The 23,706-nt window shown below is 38.9% G+C and overlaps 1 protein-coding gene across 7 annotated transcripts in view; it reads right to left on the bottom strand.

Moving 5' to 3' along the window:
* LOC124132657 (transient receptor potential-gamma protein-like) overlaps window positions 1–23,706 on the bottom strand; it is a 383,698-nt gene that overhangs the window by 121,137 nt on the left and 238,855 nt on the right. For 2 of the 7 annotated variants that reach the window (XM_046496673.2, XM_046496667.2), the window contains exon 1: window positions 15,758–17,405. The exons of 2 other annotated variants lie outside the window; for them this stretch is intronic. The gene's annotated coding sequence lies outside the window, so the exon portion shown is untranslated. Of the gene's footprint in view, window positions 1–506; window positions 848–15,757; window positions 17,409–23,706 lie in introns of those variants that run through there. 3 more of the 7 variants (XM_046496674.2, XM_046496672.2, XM_046496671.2) reach the window with 3 other exon arrangements.

Here is a 23,706-nt window from a genome sequence, read left to right as displayed (position 1 = left end):
TGACACTTGCAACATTAATGGTTATCTACAGACCATCTACATTTCACATTTTCCATGACACAATGTTTAATGGTTATCCATAGTCCATGAACAATATTTCTACAACATGTATTGTCTTGGCATCTGCATTGAGAAATATGTTAGAGTATATATAAAATGGTGGACAAAATGGTTTCCAAACATTGAAACAGTATAGGCCAAAGTTTATTTCAATATATTCCGAAAGGATACTCCAAACATTATTACAGTACATTTCAAATTATTTTCACAAAACTCTTCAGTTAAATCCATCATGATTCCTTTGAAATTATGGGGCAAACTTCTATTTACTGAATTCAGTTCAAGTTCTACTTCTGCATCTATATGGTTTCATGTTAGACTCTTTAAAACTTACAACATACGTCAAAAGATTCGAAGTTAGATATAATTAGTTTAAGGAAAATGGCATTTACAAATAGAAAAATCCATTGAAAAATAAGAGTGGGAGTCACAAACAAAACAATTACCTTTTGAATTTCCAGTAACAATATACAATGCCACTCTGCCTCAGTCTTCCTTTGTCATCTATTTTAATTATTCCAGCTGGCCTACATCTCCTCCATCTTGATCAGTCTCATCTAACAAGGCAGCAAAGATAATCCTTATCTTCCAGTCCTAGAGAGCTTCCCTGCCCACCGTACCTGACAATTTTCCAAGCGTACATTGTACCAACTGATCAAGATAATTTCGATATTCTTGTGTCATTACAAGTTATTCTAGTCCCTTGTACCATTTCCTGTCTGAATTGAGAACACATATAGCAAGTGATCTTGGCAGCAAGCCAATCATGTTGGTTTCTTTTCATTGAAAAGTTTAATTCTGTCAGTGCTTCGTGCATGAAGTGCGTCAATGACAGTTGTCCATGATGTCATACACTGTGTCCTACTGACGTCTACACGCTGATCAATCTGATATCGAGACAACTACACGCTAATGTCATCTTAGTGAGGTGTCTTTCATACAGGCCTTGGTGACAGAATGTCACTCCAGCAGCAATCAGATCAATCTTGGTCTCAGACATACGTTATGTAAGATGTTTGGGCAACACCTGAATAGTAATTCTCATCTTGTAGAGTCTACAGTCTACATCTGATACAGAAGAATTTAAGGTCTACCATATAGCTATTAGTAAATTAAAAATAAAAATATGATTAACGAGTGAGTGAGTGAGTGAGTGAGTGAGTGAGTGAGTGAGTGAGTGAAATATAAACATAGAAATACTGTTGATGAATGAAAGAGAAAGTACTATGAGATGAAGAAAGAATGATGCATAAATGATGGAATAATGAACATTGCTCTCCACTAAAAGCAGCTGACAATGATCAAAATAGATAAAAAAAGAGATGAATAGAATAAAAACGTACAAATAAAACCATCTCCCTTGAAATCAGCAATGATTAATGGATGAATAAATGATGAGTTATTGATGGACAGATGAGACAAATAATGAGCAGATGTGTTAAAATTGTGAGAACACAACCCAGATTAAGCTTATTGTCCTCTGACATTCATGACCCTGAGCAACATAAAACCAAATGAAATATAAACAATGAAAATGTCACAATTTATAGCTTCAATTCAACATTCAATTGATACTCCAAAATCAGTTGCATGATCTGGGCTCATCCTTGAAATAAAGAAGCCTTGAATATGTATAAGCAATAAACAATCAAATCAAGCCAAAGAACAAGCAGATACTGTGACACTTTCATGACTGTAGCTAGCGTTCCACACTATGTTTGCTTGATTAAAGATTAATAGATATTTCACACTGATTTTTTGTTATACAACACCTTGATGGAGATAGAAGTCCGGTTTGTATGCTTCTGGGAGCACAAAATGTATTGATTTCTTTATTATATCTTGTGATGTTTTCTCTGGTCTCCAAGTGGGAGAAGGGAGAGAGAGCATTACTTAAATATACATAAAACATCCCACACATGATTTCAAAATATTCTACAAATTAATGTCAGTGCTCACTATGAGCTGGAAACAAATTCATATACTCTCTAATCCAGTGAGAATTGTCTGTAATTGAAGAACTGAGTTTATGCAAAAGCAGTCAGCACTTTTCATTGGTAATACCAACACATTATGCCATGGGGATTAAACCTCCAAATGAACAAAGCCAAATAACACATGCAAATCTAGCAAAATGTGCTTCCCACGAAAGGCAGAAACTGGGGATATATGACCAGTCTTTCTGTATAATTACTGACAACATATTTGATTAGTACAATTCCCAGTTGCTAGAACCTATGGCCTTTCTTCAAGGTGTGATATTGAAAGCTGAAGATTTGCATCTTTTTGAACAGTTTACTTTTCTGTTTGAAAGCATTGAGAAGATAAACCAACTGTGTTTTCAATTTAGAGGTTTCAAATGGTGATTTGATACCTGTAGATTTAATTCAAAACCCTCTTTCTATAATATAAAAGACAACATGTTTGATTTGTAGAATTCCCTGTTGTCAGATCCTGTAGCCTTTCTTTTTTAAGAGTTATATTTTCAGTTTGAAAGTATTCAGGAGATAAATCATCTGTGTTTTCATTTTATAGGTTTCAAATGGAGGTGAGATGAAATAGGGTTTAATGTCCCGTGTGTGTGTGGCTGCTTGTACTAGTCTGGACTGATGCCAATTTTATAGTGCTAGCCCACTGAGATACCTTGCCTCAGATTAACATGAATACCCACACAGACACAGTATACTGACTCCGAGCCGACCAGTCCTTGTTTTAGCCCCTTATTGCCGAGCACCAGGCAGGGTAACAACAAGTACCACATTTTAACATCTTCGGTATGACCTGGATGGGGATCGAACCCATGACCTACTGCTCTCTGGGCAGACACTCTACCACTAGACCATGGAAGCAGGCATTTCAAATTATTATTCAATACCTTAAATTAAATTTGAAAATGAAAGCCTGAGGTTTTATATTTGAACATTTACAGGTTCCAAATCAGTATCAGAACCAGACAAACCAGAGGCTGACAGCGTGAGTACTGATATGAGAATGGAAATATGCCACAAATCCTATGGTAGAGATATTGACAGATCTTATACAATTTATAAAACAATGTTCATATTTGAAGGGATACTAACATATTTTATTCAATTCAGATACATATTCATACTAGAGGTAATCAGTCAGGAATATCCTTAACAAACACTGAGTAGCATAGTTTAACAATGTGCTGTATAGACAGGCCACCAGTCACTAAGGTTATTTTAATGAGTAGTGAGTGAGTGAGTATGGTTTTATGCCGCTTTTAGCAATATTCCAGCAATATCACGGTGGGGGACACCAGAAATGGGCTTCACACATTGTACCCATGTCAGGAATCGAACCCGGGTCTTTGGCGTGACGAGCGAACGCTTTAACCACTAGGCTACCCGACCGCCTCTATTTTAATGAGTTAAACTGAACCTTGCAGCTCATAAAACCTGCTGCAACTCAGAGTTCAATAAATCCCTAACAAACATTGAGTAGCATAGTTTAGCAGTTTGATGTATAGACATGCCACAAGCCACCAGGGATACTTTGTTGAGTCAAACTGTACCTCAGAGTTCAAACAGCAAAGATAAGTTATGTCATCAGCTTCTATCTAGTTTCAACTTCGTGCACAGCAAACATTTTCTTTATGTCTTTGTGTGAAGGAATCCTCAACTACTCCCCTGAACACTAACTTGATTTAAGTCAGTCCACATGGATTGGACACTTTTTCTTTTAATCCAAGATGCAATAAGTCTTCTCACTCTTTAACCAGCCATCCAAAATTGTATGGCAGTAAAAGAAAACAACCCAGCAACAGTTTCTATGGTGAACTGGAGATTATTTGTAATACCTTAAGGTAAACTTATAAGTCATTAAATGGTTATCCTGAAATAATTAAATTTTCTCACAAATTTATTTCATCTGGGCCCACTTGCACAAAGTGATCTTAGCGCAAAGATGATCGTAACTCCCATACTTTAACATAGGCTTACAATAGTCTTAGCGTTAAGATCGCTTTGTGCAAGTGGGCCCTGGTTTTGACAACACCATGAATAATTTGATATCAAATGACATAATAAATATTGCTACAAGTCTTCAAATAAACAAAAATGACAAATTGAACATACTTGAAAATGTGTCAAAAGTCATTTAAGACACATTTCCCTGGTGTGGTATCTTTGTCAAGCCTCCTGACTTGCTCATCAACAACAGTTTCTCATCTCTGAGCCATAGGTCCCCAGCAACCTATGCTGGTCGTACAGGACCATATGGGTTGCATGTCAGACTCAGCCTGGATCGTTGATGACAATATCAATCACTGGATTGTCTGGTACAGATACAATTATTTACATTACAGTTGTCGCACAGCTGGAATATTGCTGAATGAGGAATTAAACAACAAAGAAATATCTCTGTCATTTAACCAGAAAGACTATAGAACGATGGGATGAGTGAGTCAAAATTTCATGTCACAGTGGCAGTATTTAAGCCACATTGTGATTAGAAGCAATCAGGACAGGTGACGTGAATTAACATTTGAAGTCGAATTCAAGATAATTTCACTTCTATAGTATGTGAATGGTTGTCTGGATTCAAAATTGACATTAAAACTTTATGTACAATTCACACACAATGTTAAGTGATATCAAAAATATCATATAGATTATGGAAATTATTCATCTCGAGGCCGTATGTCTCTCATGGAGGTGAGGTGAAGTGAAATCGGGTTTAACATCGTGTCCAACATTATTACATTTATTTAGCATGTGTGTGTGCGTGTGCGTGCGTGCGTGTAGTCCAGACTAGTGCCGATCATATAGTGCTAGCCCACTGAGATAACATGCTGAAAATAAACATAGATACCCCACTCAAAGACACATTATATTGACTCCGAGCTGACCAGTCCTTGTTATATCCCCTTAATGACAAGCTCCACAGGGTTACAACCAGTCCCATCTTTTAACATCTTTTGGTAGGACACGAGTAGGGTGAGTCGACCTTCTGCTCTCAGGGCAGAGGCCCTATTCACCGTGGTGGTTGACAGAGTCAGCAGTATTGCATCTGTGACATTAACATGGTGGTGGAAGTTATTTACCGCTCCAGCTTTTGTTGATTAAACTAAGAACTTCATCACCCTGTGACAGAGGAAATTTGTTTATGTCTCTTGCTCAACAATTTAGCTGGCAGAATAACAGTGAATAACTACCCAGAGGATGCTGCCACTTGTAGTGCAAGCTGCATGTTGGTTGGTTGGTTGGGAATTGTTATTTAACGCCGCACTCAGCAATATTCCAGCTATATGATGGTGGTCTGTAAATAATCGAGCCAGGACCAGACAATCCAGTGATTGACATCATGCGCATCGATCCATGCAATTGGGACCAATGACATGCATCAACCAAGTCAGCGAGCCTGACCACCCGATCCCGCTAGTCGCCTTTTACGATAAGCATAGTCGCCTTTTACGATAAGCATAGTCGCCTCTTACGGCTAGCTGCATGTACAAATACACATCAAGAAACTATTTAACCACTGAAACCAAGAAAATCTAAAAAGATGTATTGTAATATCCATAAAAATCAAAATTTGGGTACTGGCCATGGGTCAGCATACTGTGTCTAGGTGGGGTACGTATTAAATCAGGAATGGGAAAACAAGTGGTTGAAAGTAGGAGCACAAAAATCACCTCATGTTGTCTCGTCTCTGAAAACACATAATTTTGATAGAAAAAACTAACTCCATTTAAATTGAAAAGGAGCCCCAGTGAGATGCCTGAACCTGTGGAAAATCTAGACTTGCACATGCCTACCAGGGTATCAGTACATAGAAGTTTCTGACACTGACACCATTTTTTTATGTTTTTTGTATTTTGTTTAACACCGCACTCAGCAATATTCCAGCTATATGACGGTGGTCTGTAAATAATCAAGTCTGGACCAGGCCATCCAGTGATCGACACCAATTGGATTACAAGGACGTGCATCAACCAAGTCAGCGAGCCTGACCACCCAATCCCGTAAGTCGCCTGTTACAACAAGAGTAGTCGTCTGTTACGGCAAGCAGAGGTTGCTGAAGACCTATTCTCTCCCCATATCTTCACACTTGGATGTAAATTTATGGGTCAGACACTGGAAATAGACACTTAGGCATAACCTACCGCTTGAACGATACTCTGTCTAAAGAGGTTAATCCTGGCTAAATCTGTGAAAGTGGCATCCGTGTAACACCTGCCACTTACTGACGACAGTTCTCAATATTCAATTGGTCAATTAACCAGTAGCTAGTCACACATACAAATCAATTACAGCTTCACTGATAATCTGTTTTTAATTTGCTTCAGTCAAATTTTCAAATAAACCCTCTGCCAGATGTTCTTCAGGAATTCATTTGGCAAGAGGCGTGACTAGATGTCCTGATGAAGCTCAGACAAGATCAAATGGTCAACATTCAAAACAGATCAGGGTCAAGAATATGGATGGTCTTGTCTCTGTGTTAATTACTGGACCATCTGTTTGACAAGCACCTTCAAAGCCCCTGGTCTTCCTAATGGTGTATTTGTCAGGTACTTCTGCGGATCTCAGTGAATAAAAATGCTGTATCTGTTTGCTGTATGGTGATGCCGCTATAACGTCATTCCTAGATGCACCAACACAGACAGGGGGCATGAGTGGCCCAGTCGTCTGAGGCGCCACAATTCGCTGTGCAGAGTTGTGTCCCTTGGGCACGCAAGAAACCTATGATTATGGGTTCGCCCCGATTATGTTTCTAGGGTTGTTAGCACCATACCCGTGCTCGTAGGTTTCACCAAAGTGGTAAACGTCCGAGACCTGCATCACTTCTGGCTTTCCTCCCACATTAAGCTGACACGCCGCGATATAACTGGAATACAGTTAAAAGTGGTGTTGAACCCAACGGTGGGGGACACCAGAAATGGGCTTCACACATTGTACTCATGTCAGGAATCAAACCTGGGTCTTCGGCATGAAGAGTGACCGCTTTAACCACAAGGCTAACCGACCACCCCTACCATTGCTTGTCAGCTTAACATGAGAAGTAGGCCACTTTTATTTACCAATAAAGCCAGGCATGGTGCTGATAAACCATCAAAATTGCAGTGAATCTGAGATTTGAAAAAACGTTCTGAAGCTGGAATGCCGAAGAAATTCAACTCTGTAGAGTATAACCTCTGAGCACAAGGCCACCCTTGCACCTGAGATGATGCCAAGGCTATTTTACCATAAACCCTAATAACTGAGGTGAATCTGAGATTTGAAAACATTCACTGGATCCTTGCATGCCAAAGGGACACAACTCTGAACAGTGTAACTTAAGAGCACTACACCTGGATCCATGACCCAATGATGGGCCTTGAATGTTTTACCATAAATCACAATAATGGAGATGACTCTGACATTTGAAAACATTTAGCAGATCCTTGCATGCCCAAGGGACATAACTCTGAACAGTGTAACTTGAGAGCACTACGCCTGGATCCATGACCCAATGATTGGCCTTGAATGTTTTACCATAAATCACAATAATGGAGATGAATCTGAGATTTGAAAACATTTTCAGTGGATCCTGACATGTCAAAGGGACAAAACTTTGCGCCACATAACCTATGAGTACAAGACGACCTATGCCTCTATCACGGCTACCTGGAATGTTTCACATATAACTTTTGGCTGCTATCACACATGCCCATCCATTTTTGACACTGTACTGCACTTGATCAGAACTGAGACCTCCCATCGACATTTTACTCATCATCCAATCACATGCTATCACTATTTCAATCAAACTGTAAATTGCACAGTATGAAATGTATTAAATTTATGAAAAAATCAAAGTGTCTCTGCAGAGAATCACAATTCATTGCCTGAGTTGTCAGTGTTGCCAGCAATGAATTCAGAACATGCACTGATATGGGAAAACATCAAGCTAGCTCTCGTCTCTTTCCAGTGTGTATCTGCCTTAAACATTTAGAGTAGAAATCAATAAGATGTCACCAACACTCTGATAATGATCAATTACAGCCAGAGAAGATAACTGATAAAGTTAACCCTCTCACTTATCAAAATGCAGAATAATTTAAAAACTGTTACAAAAGAGTCTAATAAATTTTCCAATTAACCTAGTCTTGTTGAACTTAATGCCTAAATGCAAAATATGAAAATACAATCCTTAGACCTCAGAAATATTTTGCCAACCTTTCAACATTAAAATTTTAAGATAACGCTCAAAGATCAAGCCATTAAATATCAGAATCTACAATTCATTTATTTTATTTCAGAAACATGAAGTTTTAAATTTCAGAATATGTTAACAATTCATGCTTTAAATTTCAGAATTATTTTGGGGGGTAAAATATCAACAGTTTATTATTTTAATTTCCGAAACATCTTAACAATTCTAAACATTTTAGAAATAATTCAAGACTTCAATCTATTATTTTTGTAATATCAGAAGACACATTATGGTTTCCCAGAATCCTCAAGTGAAACACACCCATTTGAGTTTCAGAGCACTTCATTATGTAAACATACAACAGTAAAATAATGGGGTTGTTTAAGAGGCCGAGTTGTTACAAACTGCATCCCTACACCAACTTAAGTAACATTTGACAGACAAAGACCAGATAAAATTCACCAAATGGACTCCCGGTGAGAACACCAACAGCTTTCCCCATAACATCTTAGCTAGAACAACATAAATCTGTGCAAACCATTAGACAAGTAATTAACAACTAGATGAGAAGAATACACAGGCATTGACCTTGACCACACACAACATGATTTACTGCAAGAGATGCTGAGGCAGCCTGAATGGATATGTCAGATACATAGCGGCTGACATATTAGGGCTGAAGGGGTCGCTGTCGGCACGGGTACTTCAGATACTCTACCCCAGGTACGTTTCAGTACACAGACATGTACGCCAGCCAAAATCAGAAGACAGAAAGGTACCCTGGGATGAGTCTGCATTGTGAGGAAAAATTTCTTCAGTTTCTGGATCGTACTGTCATACTGTTGTCCGAGATGCATTCCAGGGACCCGTTCCACAAAGCAATCTAAGCGCTAAGTTGATCGTAACTCCCATACTTTAACGAAGGCTTATGATCATCGTCGCGCTATGATTGTGGAATGGGGCCCTGCATGCAATACAAAAAACAAGCATACAAGTGACATACAAACAGTACTCTTATATTCCACGATGCACAGCATTATCCAGCATGCCCTCGTAATCAGATGAACTACGACATGAATCAGTTTTGGTTTCGGGTTGAGGAATATGGACTCGTCTGCCGATTAGGGTACCGAGTACTGTTCTGTAATCATCATCAGGCAATCAGGGATTTAAACCCTGATCAGCAGAATCTGGCAGATAAAGGAACACAACCATGCACAGAAAGTTCTGGCGCCATTGGTCAGCCTCAAAACACTGGTGGATCTAGATCCCTTGCAACTTAACAGCATCATTGGCCATGTCACTTTGGTACTATGGGTACCCCATTTTTCAAATCATGGATCCACCATTGCAATACCATGTGAGTGAGTGAATGAGTGAGTGAATGAATGAGTGAGTGAATGGTTCTACATACTAGGAATACCCTAGCCACATCACAGCAGGGTAATTTGACATGAAATGTCAAGACAAACAGCAATTATGAAATTCCAATCTCACCCATATGACCACTGAAATGTCTTTGAAACAGGCCCAACATTACCAATTACTGACTTGCAATGCAATATTTGTTTCAGAATTCTAACTATTGCTGAACATTCCTTCTGCAAGCGTACACGGCCCTGGAATATGTCAGAATATGCCATTAGGATGTTTTATCTCAGCGTTTCTCATAACAAGGAGTTTTTCAGTGCAGAGAAATCATTGCTTGGAGATGTTCCAGATCTGCATGTCATGGGCAGTCGTAAGAACGCTTTATTGCATGACGGAGTGCTACTGTGAGTTTGACCTCTGTGGCTGTCATTACATTATGGACGAGAAAAATCTGAAAAAACATTACTGGATTAGAAGGTCAGACATATTACTCACTGCATCCAAAATGGGATGAACATGTTGCATGGTGCTCATGATTCAAGAAGCCAATAGTGCCAACTGGACTTGTCTGAAGCATTGTAGACGCTTAATATTTTATATATATACCCACCACCAAAAGAAACATGTACCATAGAAACATAGAGAAGTATGTACGTTAAGATGTTTCCAATGTGGACCACTTAATGACAAAACTAACAATCAGTCAAGTGTTACCACAGCGTGTCTTTATTCCTATTACAATATGGTGGTAGTGAGTATATTTTCATTGTTAGAGAGAGGCAGTGATTGTGTACATTTGATAATGTTGGGCACATTTCTTTATGCATATACAGACAACTGTGTTCAGGAACTTGGCCCCCGAGAGTTTCTTGGGCTTCGGTCCTGCCCCACACTGAAGCACATGTGGTGTTTCTTTAGTCAAGTGACACTGTCTTAAATATGACTGTTCACCCAGAAGTGTATTGGTACCTGGTAAGATGTTGATCTGCTAGTGCCTCACTAGAAAAAAATCGAGTGATCCATTGACTGGGGTATTAATTATGCCACGCTTTGAGCAGACATGTGTATGGAGTTACACACTTCACAAGCGGGCGGACAGTTATTATTATAATCGGACAATTACATACTGTCCTGCTTGTCTGAAGCATGGTAGAGGCTTTATCCTATACATATTCATTCATTATTAGAGAGAGGCAGTGATTGGTGCATGGAAGACATGGTTGTGCAGGATCTTGAATTTCATTGTCCATATCTGGTAAATAATTGATGGCATCATCAGTTAAGACCCAGCTCATTGACACACTTTCTGGGCTTTGAAATATAACATCTTCACAACAAGATTCATAAATAGATTTTTACATCAATTAAACAAATATATACTTTAGATTCAGCCTACTCCAACTGAAGCAGTTGTCAAAGTATCCATGGCGACACTGTCAATCTTCTTTGGCATGAAAAAAGGTCAGAAATATCTCAAATGAATTAATCTTAAATTTTATAGTGATTGTTTTTATTATCATAAGCTTCTGTTTGAAATATTCTCTTCCAGCCTTTTCTTATAGTTACGCTGAACCAAAAAGATTAAGGATAATGAATATTTGGGGGGATATTTTCATGATGTTGTGCTCAGTACACACTATAAACAATATCCCTGAAAATATTCATGATCCCTAACTTTTTTTGTTCAGTATAGTGAGTGAGTTGTGTTTAACACCGCTTTCAACAGTATTCCAGTTATATCGTGGCGTGTCAGCTTAATGTGGGAGGAAAGCCCGAAGTGATGCAGGTCTCAGACGTTTACCACTTCGGTGAAACCCATGAGCACGAGGGGAGGTCGGGCAGCCTAGTGGTTAAAGCGTTTGCTCGTGACGCCGAAGACCCGGGTTCGATTCCCGACATGGGTACAATGTGTGAAGCCCATCCCTGGTGTCCCCGGCCGTGATATTGCTGGAATATTGCTACAAGCGGCATAAAACCATACTCACTCACCCCATGAGCACGGGTATGGTGCTGACAAACCTAGAAACATAATTGGGGCGAACCAGGATTCAAACCCATGATCATAGGTTTCTGGCGTGCCCAAGGGATGCAACTCTGCACAGCAAATCGTGGCGCCTTAGACGACTGGGCCACCCGTGCCCCCTTGTTCAGTATAGAGTGGAACATGATCTCATATCATAAACTCTTTGACCCTTTAATGGCTGACTACGGGGACATGACTATTCAAAAACTTTATTTATAAACCTACAGCCACTTTTGCCTCCAGTAATGTATGTATCTTGTTATCTCATAGTTACATTGGGAGACGGACAACTTTCAAGTGAGAGCTGCTGAGAGGTTTTACATTTGAATTGTAAGACCTGCTTGGAGTCCATGACCGTGAATCGACCATACAGCCTCAAACGTCATTGTTTATTATTTATTTTATTTTTTTATTTGGATGGTTTATAAGTTGGATAAAACACGAATTTTGGTTGAAACTGTAAACTCTGTGTCAGGAATTGCCCCTGAGTCTTCGTCTGTGGGATATTTCCTCTGCCTTGTGTTTACATTTTCAACCTAACCTCGGAGGCATCCTTTATCGTTTTCGGAGGCATCCTTTATCGTTCTCGTGATTCACAAATAATGAAGCAAGCATCCGCACAGATCAATCTTGTCATCTTAGATCACTGTGAATGTGGTCGAGTCCTTTGTCTTATATCTTGACTTAGTTAATCCTCTGACTTCAGTTGAGTTGTGATGCCACTGCCATTCTAAAATTGACACCATCATATATCCATGGTTACTTTGTGGGGTTCGTACCATCATTCAAGTCCCTAAATAACCACACTATCAAATGACAGTCACATGAAGTCAGTGGCGATGGAAACTGACATTCCAACCAATCAATTTACGGTACAGTTCTCAGATCAGAGTGAGTGAGTGAGTGAGTGAGTGAGTGAGTATGGTTCTACTCCACTTTTAACAATATTCTGTCAATATCAAGGCAGCGGTCACCAGAAATGGGCTTCACACAATGTACGCATGTGGGGTATCGAACCCGGGTCTTCAGCGTGAAGAGCAAACCCTTTAACCACTAGGCTACCCGACCGCCCCTTCTCAGATCAGACAAGGCAATTCAAAACCTATGAAAAATCTGTGTGTTTCGTTATTTGTTGCTTAACACCAGAATCATCAAGATTCCAGCTTTATGACAGCAGCCTGTAAATAACCGAGTCTGGACCAGACAATACAATGATTAATATTGTGAGCAATGAGCCGTTCTGTCAGTTTATCTTGTCACGCAGTCGTCCAAGTCACCGTGTTTGACCGCCCAAACCACCCAAGTTGCCCCTTATAACCAGCACAGGTTGCTAGGGATCAATTCTAACCTGAAATCCCCACAATACAAATTCACTGTGACTTGGGACTTTTCATTAGAATGCTAAATGAAACACTCAGACAAAGAGTATTATTCCTACACTAACGGGAAAAGGGTTTTAAAGAGCATAATACAAAAGCCATTTGATCAAAGTGACAAACATTCAAGACTTACGTAAATCTTCAGAAAGTATATTGGTAGACATGTGAAGAACATTTCCAAATTTGAGGTATCAGTGAAAAAAATAATGTATGAAGCAATTCCCTATTTTGACTTGTACCATATACAATCTCATTACAATCCGATCTCAGTGCTGATGTGACTGCTACACAACGATCTGGGGGACATCCCATAACAAGTCACGTCGGGGGACATCCCATAACAAGTCACGTCAGGTTACATCCGACCAATCAGAGTGTCGCTTATGGGATCCTCAAGTGAAAGTCTGAATGTGTTTTTTAATAATTCAATCTCAAAAACGTTAACATGAGGCATTTGAAACGACAGTTATGGGCTGTGCGACTGATTCTGTCAAAATGCTCATCTATCTTTCACTTCAATGGGATAAACATTTGAATCAAGGAGACTTTCCATAGCCCGTGGGATGTAGTGCCATACAATCTTGGTCATCTATTACACATTCCAGAATTTTCTTTTGTTCAGTTTTCAAATTTTAAATCAAGAACTTTAACATATTTTCGCAAAGCAGAGTCTAGAATGGAAGTCACCATTTGGAAAGTAGTACTGTCAAGCTTGAGAAAGCTGCTCTCTGATTGGCTAACTTCCAGTTTGTCATTTCATGTAGCAGTAGCGAGCACAAAGTTATTTTAATGAGATTGAGTGATATACACTGTGAGACCCCGTCCTTTGTATCTGTAGGGATTTGTGAGTATGGTGCTTCCGCCACGATGAGAATGGTTTATGGTTCACATTTACACAGCACAAGGCTTGAAACAATATGGGTTTACACAACGTGTACATTATATGTCCGGCAGAATGAATTGTGTCAGAACAATGATGTTTCCATAGATAAAGATCATGTTATGGGAGCATTCTTAGGATGTTTTTTGCAAACGACTGGTATCATCACTATTTCATACATGATAGTGATTCAAGAACACATACATCATACAATGAAGTAGTCAAAATCATACAATGGACTCTGATTTATCAGAGATATTAGTATTTCACAACGTTCCTAACATATGTCACCTTCATATAAAATTGTAACGTTTTGCACACTTGACCTACAGTAGATGCATATCGTGTTACAGTGCATTGCAATGCACTACACATCTGTTGGTAATAAATCTTTGGTTTGTTTCAATCTGTTCAGTTATGTAGCACTATGAAAAAAGATCAAATAGTACATGTATATATAGTATTGAAGACTGAGTGTCCACCTTGACCACCAGTCATTTATCACAAAACCGAAAATTCGTGAAATATAAAATAATCCTGTTGAGAGAAAAATTGCCTGCCACAAACATTACATTGTTTTAAGGTGCTCTTCTTGAGATATAATTCAGCCTGATAGTTTTGAATAAAAACATCTTGATTTGCAGTTGTAGCTTAAAAAATATCTAATCTCAATACAAAATCCTAGGCCCCTCCCAAAATATCAAAATGTCGGTCCCTAATCCTTATCCTTGTAAGCTGGCTTTGCTGTAGTCTAGTGCTGTGATCTAGTGCTGTGATCTAGTGCTGTGGTCTGGTGCAATTGAGGATCTGCATAGCAGATGGAACATGCATGTGGTCATCAGTGAATGAAATTCAAAGACAACCTTCAGGGAGATTCAAACAGATTTTCACATATTCCTTCTCATGGCCTTAAATATACCACTCAACTTTTGAAAGGGATAATCAGATATACACTTGACATGTTATGAGAATCAGGTATGTGTATCATGGAAATTTAAGACAAAAATATCCCGATCAAAAGTGGCATTGTATATTATGATAAGCATCAAATCCTCAACATTCATGATACTTAATAATGAAGATTAATGTGGTATTTAAAAAATCTTTCCTTACTTTTGATAACAAAAAATAGAATCAACTCCACAAAACCTTCACTTTTTGATTCATTCAGTTACAATGAAACTGAAGAAATGATGTAACTATCTGCCATCCAAAACACTCTTTCTCATTCAGGGATAAAACATCAGCACTAGCCTCCAAGACAGAACAAATTTCCCAGTTTGTCTCCCAGACCTCATAAGAATAACTTAATTAAAGAACCCAACTCAAGTCTAGAATTATTTGTTAAGTCTAGATTGTCTCATTGTTCTGGGTCCCATTTTGATTTGAGTTTATCTTTTACAGAAATATATTTATAAACAAGATGTCTTTATTTCGGGACTAAATCATGACAGCTAGAAGCATTTGGAACCATTTAAGGTGTTCTTGTTGGTTAAGTATCTCTATATCAGGCTTGTAGTGTTTTTAGGTGATTATTTATTTATTTTTTATTTTCCTGTAAATTAAACACTCCCAGGTTATACACAGATATTTACCAAGACATTCAGATAATGTATTACTATTTTATAACCAGAAATTCCATGCAGCATAAAATAGTGATTCTTTCAGGGTAGAGACTGTATTGATTAATTTCACTGTTGATTGGCTGTAATATAATGGTCTCATGCTAGTATGAAATCATTGAAACCATCACCAGCTGTTACCAAGTTGACAAGCCAGCCATGACAGCCAGTTGTACGTCATCAGAGTCAACCTTGTCAATGGTCTTGCATAAATCAAAGGAAAAATGATGACAAAATTTCAATGCAAATGAAATCAACTTACAAGGCTGTGTCTGATGTGACAGGGAATATATCCACCCAGGTGTACTAATGATCACCGTCTTCAGAGAACGATCCACAGAGCCATATAATCAGGTCATTTTAAGCTGTGTCTATGGCATCACAGTTGCGCTGATATCTCATCCATGTCATTTATACTGTGACGACAAAATTACACACCGCTGAATGAGACAGTATCCAAGAAATTAAATCCGTTATTCTACATACTCCATTCACAAGATAATGAGAAAGGGGGCATCAAACAGTCCACGCACAAAAATCAATTTCTGACAAAGTCTCACCAAAGAAATATGAAGGTCCGAATAGGAAACAAGTCTTTATCCATAACACTGTTACTTCACAGTCAGTTCACGAGCATCAGTAATGTAAATCTTCCACAAATTGTTCCATCACAATTGAAACACAGATGATTGTCGCGAGTCCCATAGGCTATATTCCCACTGTCACAAACACCCGTCACAGCGTACATCTATCGCTGATCCCAGCAGTCAGCCACCAAGAGTATTGCCTGCTCCAGCCAGGTGCATTGAGCCAGTGTCCTGCCTGCTCTCCGGTGAAAGGAATCGCTCTCATCCCGCATCTGTGCTCGGAACGGTCTGTGCGGTATCCTCAGTGAGATTCCTACAGGTGTCCTCTTTCAAACAGATGTTGTTTCTGTCTGAGTCTTGGAGTCACACATGATCCAACACCGGTGTATTGTATTCCAGAACCTGCACAGGTGTTATATCAGTCAAGCTGTGGTCGAGATGGTCTGTACTGGTCCTGCTACCACAGGTGTGCTGCTTCAACTAACAGAGGTGCTACTAACAGCGTTCTACCCTGCTGGCCCAAGTATTGATGTATGCCATAGAAAGCTGACTCTTCTCGCTTCTGTTACTCCGCTGCCAAGAGGCCAGTATTGATGGTATCACATGGCAGTGGCCGACACAATGTGTCTGCATCATCACTGACAATTCACACTAACGAACATGGCCTAATGAAGCGGGCATATGTCGGGATTCAACAGTACACTGAGGGTGGCTAATTCACTCATTTCTTCCCTTTCATGTCTGCAATTTCCTGTTGATAATTATGGTAACTGTTGCTATCAATGAAGGTATTTTGCAGTTGCTAAGGTGATCGCCACATATTGGAAAGACATTTTTCACATGCACCGAATTATTTTACACAATTACTGCCAAGCAGTTTAACACTATTGCTACCAAATGTTTCTAATATGATCTGTTTTCTTTTAAAGTTCCCTGTTGTGTTCTAATATGTCCCGGTTGCCAACAAACTGAACAAGTATTTCACTTTTGCCAAGCCATATTTCACAGTCACATCATTTTATACAAATGGCTTTACATCATTAACCAAATATTTCTCTCTTGCCGCCAAATATTTCTCTGCTGCCACAAACTATTTCTCTTTGTTACCTAAAATGTCTCGGATGCTGTCCAATGTTTCTGTGCAACAACCAAACTGAAAATATATTTCACTGCCAAGACATAAGACGCTGGAACCATACTTCCTTATCATCACAATAGTCTTACATAATTCCCACCAGGCAAAAATATCCAAACCATAAAAAAGGACGACAACCAATTAGGTCAGCTTGGAAATCCTGCTACAGCGCGACATGCTTCCGCTCTCGCTGCGAACACGAGAGAGACTGAGCAATGTGTACAGAAGGTTCAGAGTGAATCATGGGAACCAATCAATCATTACAGGTCAATATCGACATTTACATTTCAACCCCGACAGGAGGATACGGCCATTCTGTATGCTTAACACAGGCTACACGTGGAGCCACACAGCTTGGTACTTGATGCAGATCCGCACCTTTTCTACCCATTGCATTATGTTAGTCCTGTATGAAATAAATGAAGATGTGTGTATTCTGTGCACGGGAGTGGAGACTGGGCCGGTAATGCCATGTCACCTGGTAGCCAGTCTTCAAAGACAATGCTGGAATAAGGCTTCAGCCAATTAGTATCTCTTCATAGAAACCATAGTGGCTGATTGCATGTGATGGAGTGACAGGCCCATTCTCTTCCACTACAGTAACTGAGACTAACACAGTAAGCGGTATGGCTGGGATTTCACATCTACACTGTATTCCACACAGTATTCTAAACAGTATTCTACACAGACAAACTAGGGATTATTAACCAGTAGAAAACCTTTCGAGTATTTATAGTGTTTCTGGGTTTTTGAGTGAGTGAGTGAGTGAGTTGGGTTTAACGCCACTTTTTAACAGTATTCCAGTTATATCATGACGTGTCAGCTTAATGTGGGAGGAAAGACCGAAGTGATGTAGGTCTAAGACGTTTACCACTTCGGTGAAACCCACGAGCACGAGTATGGTGCTGACAAACCTAGAAACATAATTGGGGCAAACCGGGATTCGAACCCACAATCCTAGGTTTCTGGCGTGCCCAAGGGATGCAACTCTGCACAGCAAATCGCGGCGCCTTAGACGACTGGGCCACCCGTGCCCCCTCTTGGTTTTTGAGGGTACTTGGATATTTTCACAACATATCACTTGTCATTTAATGTTACACATTCAATTGAAGTGTTTTTTAAATAGAACAAGTAATACTGAAAGAGCAAAAAGACTTATGTAGTATGTACTATCATACTGACAAGTATTACTCTTTAAAATATACTGATGAAATTAATTAAAGATATGTCCTGACAACTATCCATGACATAGATGACTTGATGGCAATTTGATGTAATTATCACATCTTGATTGATGTGTTTACTTACAGAAAAAACCCACAAATGATGACAAGAAAATTAAAAATACAATCTCGGCATCCAATCGCTGCAGTCCTGATTTTCTAGAGTGTCTATTTCAATGTCCCTCAACTCTGGGTGGACAGTGGGAGTTCTCATGCACCACTGAGTGCCAATTACTGGAGACTCAGATGAATAGTCGAGTGATTTTCATAATTTTCACATATTACGAATAGAAATTGTATTGTGCGAGCCTTTCAAGCAAGCGTAATACATATCTTTTATTCATAACAGATCTATATGATATCATATTTATGACAAAGAAACACACGAGGGTAATAATATCTTTATAATTTTGAAGACAATTTCAGATTGACTCAACCATCATGTCAATGTTTTACAAAACATTTATTTTAAATATTCTGACTAACTTCACAAGTTGGTTTGGAAACCTGTCTGTTAGCAACAAAAGCAAACGGTTCAAACCTGTAACATGGCGAATATAAAATCATTGGCATCCGTCTCCAGGACATAAGTAGTATTTATGAAGAGCAAATAGTTAATAAAGCAAATAAAATATTGAGCGATATCTTGCATGTTTTACATTCGGAGTATCAATTTTTCCCTACTGGATGCCAACTACGATTGCCGATGTTGCAAACAAACAGGACCTGGAATTCATTCATAGCACCTGGTACCAGGTTTTATAAGTTTTGTGATATATTATTGTTGAACATTCACTTGTTAGTGCAACATTTAATGTTAATTACCTTTGTGATGCTCTTATTTATTTTGACCGCCTCCGTGGTCTTGTGGTAGAGCGTCCGCCCGGAGAGCGGAAGGTCCAGGGTTCGATCCCGGGCCGCGTCATACAAAAAGACGTTAAAAGATGGTACTTGTTGTTACCCTGTCTGGCGCTCGGCATTAAGGGGCTAAAACAAGGACTGGTCGGCTCGGAGTCAGTATACTGTGTCTGAGTGGGGTATTCATGTTAAACTGCGGCATGGTATCTCAGTGAGCTAGCACTATAAATCGGCATCAGTCCGGACTAGTACAAGCAGCCACACACACACATACACGTGCATGCACGTCGCTATATAAGTGCAATAATCTTGGACGCGACGTTAAACCCAATTTCACCTCACCTCACCTCTTATTTATTTTTATATGTGTTTATCAGTAAGATGAGACCTTGTGGCTGATGTTACCAAATTTCCTTTGGGATATTAAAGTGTTTTCTTTTCTTATATAATGAGTGAACTGCCACATTTATGATATATATGAAAAATGAATTGGAGCCATGGCTGTTTACAAACACTCACACATCAAGGAAACCACTGTCTAATCATCAAGGGAACGTTATACATTAGCTTTTGAGAACATAAACCATCTATGTTTAGTGAGTGAGTGAGTTTTAACGCCACTTATAACAGTATTTCAGTTATATCACGGCGTGTCAGCTTAATGTGGGACTTCGGTGAAACCCATGAGCACAGGTATGGTGCTGACAAACCTTGATACATGATTGGGGTGAACTGGGATTCGAACCCACAATCATAGGATTCTATCATGCTCTAGCAACTCTACACAGCGAATCGCAGCGCCTCAGACAACTGGGCCACCCATGCCCCCATCTATGTACAGAGCTAAAAGTAGTTCCTGCTAGTTGATCTCATTTGCATATATATTGTATCATGACACCAAGTTTATCAAAGTTTTTTATCCTCATCGATAAATCATTGTTTGTAGATGCAAGTGAATGCGTGATTATTGGTTTATGTTGCATCAGCAGTCTTGTAGCTACTTGTATGGAGGAATAAATGTTTTTTGTTTTGTTTTGTTTGTTGTTTAACGCCCCACTCAGCAATATTCCAGCTATATGATGGCGGTCTGTTTATAATCAAGTCTGGACCAGCCAATCCAGTGATTGACATCATGAGCATTGATCTTCGCAATTGGGATACAATGAAATGCATCAACCAAGTCAGCGAGCCTCACCACCCAATCCCGTTAGTCGCCTCTTACGACAAGCATTATCACTTATTACGTCATGCATGGGTTGCTGAAGACCTATTCTACCCCAGATCTTCACTGGCCGGAGGAATAAATGTTAAAAAACAAAACAAAACTGGTGTGCAAATTGGACACCGGATTTACATAAAGTCCACACACCGGTCTCTGCAACTTACAACTTATTTTCACATAAAAATTCCATGACATGAATCCATCCTCCATCCTGTTAAGTTTTGTAACCCACTGAACTACTTGTGCAGGTGATGAATGGTTACTTAATTTTACATGTCATGACTTCAATTGTGTGGAAGCTGCACATGGTCTTTCTCTTGATCAAATTCTTTTATACCCAAACACAGTGTCTGTATTGTTTCACTATAAGGCATCCCGATGTTTTGCTATTTTTCTGGTATTTCTTGCATTTAGATGGTTCATAAGTTGGATAAATCACTCGATCCTCCTCGGTTTTGGTTGAAAATGTAAAACCTCAAGCTAAGGAAAAGCCCTGAAGCTTTTGCCCCGCAAGCGGTTTCACATTTTCAACAAATAAACTTCGAGTCATATGTTTTATCCTTAATGTACGAAATCAGTGTAAACGTCAAGGCATTTCTCCAAGACCAGAACTGTATCGTAACAATGAAATCACAATAAAGAGAAACTAGCTAGCACATTCCCACGAGAAAACATGCATGCAAAGTCCATATATAATACCTCATTCACCTTGTTGAAAATACTATTCCTATTATCATCATCACCTACTTAATAACCCGGAGTGCTGCCACACCCAGTAGAGATTTGTGCCAGGGGAGTCTCCAATATACTGCCATTGATTGTTGTTAGGTCGTATTATTCTTAGATTGTTAATGAGCTGTTAATGACAGTTAAAATGCTGCTCCGGAGAATCAATAATGATAAAATGTCATGGAAATATATCTTTGTATATAGGATTTGTTTTTAACATGGGACAAATGTTTAACATCAGAGGAGGACTGGGGAAAATTGAAGGCATTTGTTCAGTATTGATGCCTTGTTCTTATTCAGTGGGTTAACATCTTTAATGGAGGAATGATAGTCAGAGAGTGAGATACATTTGGCATATAAAGCTGCTTTGCAAATGCTTTTAAGGCCATAATAAAAATATATTATCCAGACTGTTTTCCCCGCCTGCCATACACCCGCCATGCACCAAACATCTTATCATTTTAAAGTACCCAAGTACTTACAGGTGATGTGTGTTACCTTTTACTTGATAAAAAACATCATATACATATAGAATACTAAACTCGCTCCCGTGTAATACCAATTTTATGAAACAAGTTTCATAAAATTGGTTTTACACGGGAGCGAGTTTAGTATTTTATTTATTACTTGCCATTTATAACGTTTTTAGAATTATACTGTTGAGTATGAATAGGCTGACACCTACACGATCCACGGCATATTCCAATTGAGTTTCACAGAATAATACTTCAAACATGTCAAGAGTTTTAACGTATGAATTTAATACCAAACAACGGTCCACCTTTAGAATTCAGGCGTCCGTTCCACAAAATTATCATAGGGCTAAGTCTATCGCAACTCACATACTTTAACTTAGACTAACAACTGTCGTTGTGCTACAATACGATCGCCTTGTGGAACGGGCCTTGCACCTCAAAGTTAACAATCATGTCACAATACCCGATGACGTAAATTGTGGAATTTTGTTGCAAGATCCATAGGCGAAACAATGCCATGTGACGTCAGCCTAGCAACAAGGTTGCTGGGGTCTTCGAGTGTGCATAAGCTCCTCTCAGTGATCTATCAACTCCACAAACAATGTCGTTGAATAAGCCAAGGGATGTTGAGAGCTTTCAATATTTGTTCGTGAAACGTGTTCCGAGGGTACATAAGCACGCGTTTTAGTATTACACAATGTGTAATACAGCTGTATGTTTATCAAACGGGTGATCTCTTCACGGGCAAGTCATAAAGAGTTTTACAAAACAATCATGATTCATGAAACTGTACTCATCAACAAAGAAATGTGAATACCATACATGTTGGTTAATATATGAAGACTAATATTCATATTCAAGAGATGCTAGTTTTGTTTGATGCACAAATGAACAGACTGATGTGTTGTGTGAACTGACGCTCATGATCATCACATGTGACATCATAGACTCGAGGAGATGCAACATTTGTCTCGTGCAGGATTAGCGAGTAAAGTGTGGAAATCACGTGTAGCATATTGTGACATTGTCAATAATTGGTACACATTGGAAACATCTCTTCTTAAAGTACATACTTCTCTATATGTTTCTATGGTCGCGTTTCTTTTGGCAGTGAGTATACACCCATCAACAATTACTGTCAACTTATATATTTTATGTTTTTGTTTTTTTAAACAAATAGTATAACGTGTTACATTCTCAGTTGAGTGTGAAGAAAGTCCCGTGTGACACATGCCATTCCAACCATACCAGACAGGTATGTTGAACAGATGAACACATGGGTCTTGAAAAGGCGCAACGAAAAGTAATCATCTTAAAAAAAACAAAAAACATAAAATATATAACGCCTTACATTCTTAGTTGAGTGTGAAGAAAGCCCCGTGTGACACAAGCCATTCCAACCATACCTGACAGGTATGTTGAACAGACGAACACATGGGTCTTAAAAAGGCGCAATGAAAAGTAATCATCTTCACTCAAGTTAGTTCTTGACATGGGAATACATGTACTTTATGTTCTTAATGTCAATCACATTTAAAAAAAAATAAAAATTAAAACTTCTATAAAAGTCAAACAGAAGCATTCCCCACTGAATTCCCAATAAAGTTTTGCTAACATAAATATTTTAAAAAATCATAGATTTTAGTTCCGTAATGCATAGTGAATTAAACCCTACTCACTGACAAATTGTGAGAAAAAATCTGATGTTTGGGATAGAATCTGATGAATGTGCCACACACCCCAAAGGAAATATTACAAGAACAAAAAATGACAATGTGAAATATTTTATCAATTTTCAAAGCATTAAATGTCCGCAGCGTTTGAATCCCACACACAGGCAATCTCTCCCTACCTGGTATTTCTTTGCAATTTCATTATGTTTGACAATTCTATTGGATCCAAAAATGGAATTATTTTCCAAATTTGTTTTTCGATGAATGCTAGGTCATGCTGCCCTTGCCTGGTTTAATCATAGACAAAA

This window comes from Haliotis rufescens, unplaced genomic scaffold (genome assembly GCF_023055435.1).
Source record: "Haliotis rufescens isolate VD_foot unplaced genomic scaffold, xgHalRufe1.0.p SCAF_7, whole genome shotgun sequence".
Classification (NCBI taxonomy): Eukaryota; Metazoa; Mollusca; class Gastropoda; order Lepetellida; family Haliotidae; genus Haliotis; species Haliotis rufescens.
The sequence above is the reverse complement of the archived record's forward strand: the minus strand, read 5'-3'. Positions and strand labels throughout refer to the sequence as shown.